This window comes from Panthera leo, chromosome B1 (genome assembly GCF_018350215.1).
Source record: "Panthera leo isolate Ple1 chromosome B1, P.leo_Ple1_pat1.1, whole genome shotgun sequence".
NCBI lineage: Eukaryota > Metazoa > Chordata > Mammalia > Carnivora > Felidae > Panthera > Panthera leo.
This window is the reverse complement of record NC_056682.1, coordinates 30,977,322-30,984,790: the sequence shown is the minus strand read 5'-3', so window position 1 is coordinate 30,984,790 and position 7,469 is coordinate 30,977,322. Positions and strand designations below refer to the sequence as shown.

Here is a 7,469-nt window from a genome sequence, read left to right as displayed (position 1 = left end):
TGTAATTCACGAATCTGGAGACTGACACATACAGCTATCAGTGACAGGCAGAGGGCAACATCCACAGACTTCAGCTGGAGGGGGAACAAAATCCATTTTCTTTTATATCACCGTTTTATTCACACATCAGCATCCCCTCATTTCTATCTACTTATTCCTGAAAGCAGTCCTTTTATAAGCTCTACACATGGTGATTAAACAAAGGGGATTCTAGAAGGGCGGACAAAGCATTAGAGATGGTTTCATTTTATATAAATGCCAAATTTTCTGCCTCAGTAAGGTTGCAGCTGTGACAAGAATTAGGCTGCTTGCTAGGTCATATATTTTCTAAAGTACCATGCAAAGAAAATATTAATACATCAGGGAAAGCGAAACAAATAGACTCAATTATTTTAAAACCTTGAGAGTAGACAATTTTTATAATAGAATGAATAATGCAGCATGTTGAATAAACAAAGAAAATTATATCATTCATATGAAGTGAAGAAGGATTCTCTACTTAAATCTGAGCGTACGAAGAATGGATCTTAAATGTAGTCTCTTGTTCTGCACAGGATTCGGAATGGAAGTTGGATTGATCGGTATTTAATTAGCCAAACATCATTTTCTATATAATAATCTTCTATGCATTTGTGGCAACTTAGAAATTAGAATTCTATGAATCACAATTTTTTTTCATTAACTACAAATAGTCTCTGCATGTGGGGTGTATGAACTAGAAGACTGTTCCCAGACGTATGGCCAAAGTGTGAATTTTAACCAATGATATGATGATCTGATTCACAGCAGAATTAATCAGCACAGGCTGAATAACGTTTAGTCATAAACTAGATGCAGATCAGTAATTAACGCCAGGTTGGTAATTAGCTATGCTTCCTGGTTGCAAACAGCACCTCTCCATGCAGCACGAAATAACTCCTTTTGTATTCTGCTCTGTTTTCTTTCATCCTGTGTTTGGACTTTAGTCACAGAGGGATTGATGTTTACCGCAAAGAGCCTGGAGTCAGAAGATCTATATTCGGGTCTCCAGGCTGCTGGAAGTTAACTGTTTGACCTTAACAAAAATAAGTCCTACACTTCTCTTCAGCTTGCATATCTGCAAGATGAAGGTACTTCATAAAGCTGAGTTGTGAAAAGAGTAAAAGATCACGAATATAAAAGCGTGCTGAAAACAATGCTAACAGGCAAATGTAAAATATTCAAATGGTCTATGCATAAATGCATAAATACATAAATACAATTACATATCACGATGATAATTAATGTTAACCAAATTATCGCTTAAGGGATATCAAAAAGAGCCTGTCAATATAATTTTCATTTCTAAACCAACAAAAGCCAGTAAGATGGTCTCTGTGCGTTTTTATGTTTTAAGTGATGAGACCCTTGCTAGGTATTACAGTCACATATAACAGAATGATATATGCCATATATGTATATGGTTTTTTGAAATTCAGAACCACGCAAAGGAGGCGATGATCACTAATTTATCTGGCTGTCTAGCACATTTTGCATCACTTCTCTAAATAAAAAATCAATAAAGAAGGCTGATAAATGGGCTCCTCTCAGGAGGGCTAAAGACAGAGACAGATAAAGATGCTTTGTTTCTGAAACCTCTAGCCTGGAATAAATTACCCAGTCATGAGCCAAAGTCATCTGCAATTAATTCCAGTTATAAATTTCAGTCGAGAGACGTGTGGAGCGCCTGATATAGCATCATGTCATTGGTTTGCATATTTTTACCAAGTGTATGTGATTTTAATAGTGACGATCTTTAGTCTTAAACCCTGTGCAACTTCTGTAAGTTGTTTTAAACATGCAGTCTCGAGAAGACAGACATATGTTTGCATTAATATTTAGCTTATTTTTTCTTGTGTTCATCAGTAGGAAAACTTCATATAGCATCACTATAGAGAAAAATCACTTTTTCTCTATTTAATTCTCAGGTTTGCTTCTCAAACAAGTACTAGTCATAAATGTGTCTAAACTTATGGAGGATTAATCACATTAAAATGATACATATATCTACACCATGCTCATTTTTCATACTGTTTAGTGTGATAATCCACAGAAACCAACGTATTGCATTTGTGAAATCTTTTCAGAAGTCATTTTCTAGTTTTTAGCAAAAATATTATGATAGAACTTCCAGCCTGACAAGATGACACAGGCTTGTTTCTCCCCATTTCTTCTTCCCAAGCATAACTGTCAACTCCGGAAATAATGCAAAAATGATAATAATAATAATAATAATAATAATGAAAATAAACAAGAAGTCTGAATGGTGGTAAGCAGAAGGCAAGCTGATTTGGAACCTTAGGACTGGAGGAACACTTCAGTGCAAGGGTATCTTGTGTCTTCTCGTAACCAACAGAGTAAGGTCATTGAGACCCAGCATTTCCTGACCCTCAACCTGGCAACAAAATACGGCCCAGGTAAATTCATTCCTTTCCTGGATCGAATGGGAGATGCTCCGACAACATTAGTGAGCCTGACACCACTAGCAAGGCAAAATAATTAGGAGCCTCATCAACGAAAAAAGACAAGGGCGTGTACTCTCCCCCAGCAGCCTCCATACGCCTGCACTGTTGAGATTCACTGAGGCAGGGGGCCAGAACTGGCAAGAGGGACCAACTTACCACAACAGACTTAGTCTGGGAAGCCTCCTTTATCCCCTGGGCACCACAAACCTAATGCTAATACTCCTGATATCCCTTCTCCTACTGGGAGCCACCAGGGTCAACATGTGGAACCAGTGGGAGGGACTCAGCCATAACAAATGGCCAATCCCACTCTCCGAAGGGCACCAAGGTGGATGCTTGGACCCAGCTATAGGGATGTAGCAACATAAGCAGCAACCTGAAAAGACTTTTTGATAGGCAGGTGCAAGAATCCTCTTCCGTGCTCAGGGACACCAGAGAAGACAGAAAGCACCAGTTGGGGGATCTCTACGTAGTGCTCCTTCAGAATCCCAGCCTGGAAAAATCCTTTCTGTCCCCAAAGGCAGCACAAGCAGAGAGCTGAGGAAGCCTCAGAAGACTCAAATGAGCCAAAGTAATGCTTCAAATGCACAGCCATTGGAACCACAGCCCACAAAAGCAGCCCAAGGTTTGACTGTTAAACCTAAACAGGGAGACTTCCTACTAAAATAAAAGATATAGGGGCGCCTGGGTGGCTCAGTTGGTTAAGCAACCGACTGCCGCTCAGGTCACAATCTCGCAATTTGTGAGTTTGAGCCCTGCGTCAGGCTCTGTGCTGACAGCTCAGAGCCTGGAGCCTGCTTCGGATTCTGTGTCTCCCCCTCTCTCTACCCCTCCCCTGCTCATGCTCTGTGTCTCTCTGTCTCTCAATAATAAGTAAACGTTAAAAATTGTTTTTTTTAAAAGATACAGCAGGACCCACACTCCTAATGTATTAGACAAAATGTCCAGGATACAATAGAAAATGATCTTTTGTGTCAAGAGTCAAGAAAAACACCTTGAATGAGAAAAGACAACCCATTGACTCCAAAATGGGGATGAATTAGATGTCGGAATTCTCTGACATTACCACCAAGGATTTTAAAGCTTACAGAATAAAAATGCTTCAACATTTAAATGCTTCAATTTTAAAATGCTTTTAAAATTTGTTGAGACAAATGGGAAAATAGAAAAGCTCAGCAAAGAAATCAAATATTAAAATAACCAAATACAAATTATAGAATAAAAAAATACAAGAGGCAGAAAAGCTCAAAACTCACTAGATGAGCTCAGTCATAGAATGGAGAAGACAGAAGATAAAATAAGTGAACTTGAGGACAGATCAATAGAATTCCCCTTATCTGAACAACATGGAAGACATACACTAAAGAAAAATAAATTCAACAGACCCTCAAAGACCAGTGGGACAATAATAAATAATCCAGCATGGGTATAGTCAAGAATCCTAAGGAAAGGGTGAAAGAGAGTGAGACTAAAAGAGTATTTGAAAAAGTAATGGCTAAAAACTTCCCAAACTTGGTGAAAGATATAAACCTATAGATCCAAGAATCCAAGCAAACAAACTCCAAATGCCATCTGTATTTGGATATCCATATCCAAATTAAACGTTTAGAAATAAAGGACAAAGAAAAATCTGAAAGCAGACAGAGAGGAAATGAATTGGGGAACACCATTCAAATAACAGATTTCTTACCTGAAATCACAGAGTCCAGTAGGAAGTAGTGCAATATCTTGGAAATGCTGGGGGAAAAAGAACTGTCGGCTACGAATTCTACATTTCACGAAACTATCCTTCAAGTACGAAGGGGAAATAAAGACATTCTCATATAATGGAATAGCAAACCTATCCTAAGAGAATGGCTAAAAGACATTTTAACAGACACAAAGGAAAGAATAAAAGAATCCTGAAGCATCAAGAAGGAAGAAGAAAAACAGCAGAAATATGGGTGTATACAACAGATTGTCCTTTTCCTCTTGAGTTGTATAAATCACATTTGATTTATAGCATCATAGGATACTCAAGACAATGATATTTTAAAATGAAGAAGGGAAATGAAAAGAATGCTTCTATAGTTCATTCAAAGTGGTAAAATATTGGTATAATATACACATATATATTGTAGTACCCAAAGTAACAACAATGAAAACTAAAGAGAGAGATATTATATATAATTATTCCCCATTTCTTGTCCTACATGTAAGGATCTTAGAACTCATCACTGCATCCTAACAAGAGAAAAGCTGAATAGCAAGGTAAATTATCAGGGGTACAGAATGGCATTACATGTTTATAAAGTTCAATTCTCCAAGAAAACATAATCCTTAATGTGTGTGCACCAAACAACAGAGTGTCAAAATCTATAAGGCAATAACTGGGAACCGCGAGGAGAAATAGGTGAATTCATTATCACAATTGGAAACTATAACATCCCTCTATCAGAAATGGACAGATCCATCGGGCAAAAAATCAATTAAGGAAATCGTTGAACTCATCAGCCCCGCCAATCAACTGTACGTAATTGAGAGCTATAAACTATTCCATCCCAAACAACAGAATCCACATCCTTCTCAGGCTCACGTGGAGCATTCACCAGGATAGATCACATTCTAGGCCACAAAACACAACTTACCAATTTAAAAGAAAAACGATTATGCAATGTCTGCTCTGAGACCACAAAGGAAGTAAACTAGAAATCAATAACAGAAAAATAACTAGAAAATTTCCAAATATGTGAAGATTAAACAATACATTTTTCCAAATCACTAGACACCTAAGAGTTCTTAGTTTATTAATCCTCTCATGAAAAATCTGCACAGCCATCACAGATAAAGTCACTACAGAATCTTCACTCCTATTGTCCAATCTCCAGCTCACTTTTTGTCAGCACCACCACTGGCTTTTGCAGTTCCCCTGGCTTTCTCCATTCTGTTCTTGAGTTCCTTTTGCTGAATTCTTGAGACCTTTTTCTTCTCATTCAGGCCATGTCTTGCAAGTCTACGTTTGGGATCATTTTTATTTGCATAATCCAAAGAATCATAAATCATGCCAAAGCCAGTTGTCTTCCTACCATCAAAATGGATTCGGAGTCCAAATACAACAATGGCATCTGGTGTGGCCTTGTGCACTTTGGCTAGTTTTCCCCCAAATTTCTGTCTTAGGTACTGTTGCCTTTCCAGGGTGAAGAACATCAATGACCATTCATTTCCACTGAAGTAGTTGGTTGGTCATAAACTTCCTGGTCCGGATAGTTACTGTGTCATTCGTTATGGTGGCCGAGCCAATAACACGCATTTAAATGTGTTATTTAAAGAATAACACATTTCTCTCAAGAGACATTTAAAAATATCTTGAACTACACTAACATAAAATAAAACAAAATTTGTGGGATGCAGAGAAGCAGTGTTTTGAGGGAAATTTATAGCACTGAAAGGATGTGTTAGAAAACAACAAAAACCTAACATTAAAAAGCTAAGTTTCTACCTTAGGAAACTAGAAATAGAAGAGCAAATTAAGTCCAAAGTAAACAAACAAACAAAAATGGAGTTGGAGCAGAGATTAATGAAATGTAAAACAGGAACTCAATAACGAAAATTATTGAAACCCAAAGCCAATTCTTGGAAAAGATCAATAAAATTGATAAACCTCTAGGCAGGTTAACTAAGAAAAAGAGAGAGAACACACTACTAATTACTAATCTCAGAAATGAAAGACAGGATATCACTACATCTCCCACGAAAATGGAAATAATAATAAAGAAATACCACGAATAACTCTATGCCCACAAATTTGATAACATAAATGAAATGGACCAATTCTTTGAAAGACACAGTCTGTCACAACTCACACAAGAAGAAAGAGACAATCTGAATAGCTCTTATCTAGTAAATAAATCTAATCAATAATTACTAATCTTCCAAAACATAAAGTACCAGGACCAGTTGTGTTCACTGGTGAAATCTACCAAACATTTAAAGAAAAAATTATGCCAAATTCTTTGTAATCTCTTTCAGAGACAGAAACGGAGGAAATACTTCCTAACTCATTCTATGAATCCAGCATTACCCCAATACCAAGACCAAAGACACTGCAAAAAAATAGAAAACTATTAACCCATATTTCTCCTGAACATGTCTAAAAGTATCCTCGACAAAATATTTGCAAATAGAATGCAACAATGTAGAAAAAAGTATACACGTGACCAAGTGGTAATTATTCCAGGTATGCAAGACTGCCCAAACACTCAAAAATCAACTAACATAGTCCTTCCTATCAATCAGCTAAAGAAGAAAAATTATACGATCGTATAAATAGATGGCAGGAAAAGCATTTGACAAAATTCAACACACATTCATGGTGAAAACTCTCATTAAACTAGGAATAAGAGGAGTTCCTCAACTTAATAAAGATTATATACAAAGACCCAAGTAAGGGCAGCTCCTGCTAGGTCTGAGTGTTTCTATTGGCTGCTCCACGGTAACCATGTGCAACCAAAAGGCTCAGCTGAAATGATCAAAAATGCCAACATGTTGGAGGAGATGTAACAGGATTCAGTGGAGTGTGCTACTCAGGTCTTGGAGAAATAGAACATAGAGAAGGACTTTGTGGCCCATATTAAAAGAGTTTGACAAGAAGTACAACCCCACCTGGGACCACATCGCGGTGAGAAACGTTGAGAGTCATGTGACACATGAAACCAAACACTTCATCTACTACCAGGGCCAAGTGGCCATTCTTCTGTTTAAATCTGGTTAAGAGCCTGAACTGTGTCACACACCCAGTGATCCATCCCAAAACAAAGACTGCAGCCTTGCAGTATTTGGAATTTCCAAATACTGAAATCTTCAGTTTTGCCTAAGGGGACACCTTGATCTTCAAACCTTTATTGTGTTGTTTTGGATAGGGCATTTTCCGTGCAAATTTTTTTGATTATAAAACAATTAGCAAAACAGCTTACATTTGTATTTATTTTCTTTCTTTTAAAATTTTTC

The 7,469-nt window shown here is 37.3% G+C and overlaps 2 pseudogenes; one reads left to right on the top strand and one right to left on the bottom strand.

The window, feature by feature from the left end:
* Positions 1-5,351: 5,351 nt before the first annotated feature.
* LOC122218350 lies at positions 5,352-5,772 on the bottom strand (annotated as a pseudogene).
* A 1,214-nt stretch (positions 5,773-6,986) lies between these two features.
* LOC122216870 lies at positions 6,987-7,233 on the top strand (annotated as a pseudogene).
* Positions 7,234-7,469: the final 236 nt, after the last annotated feature.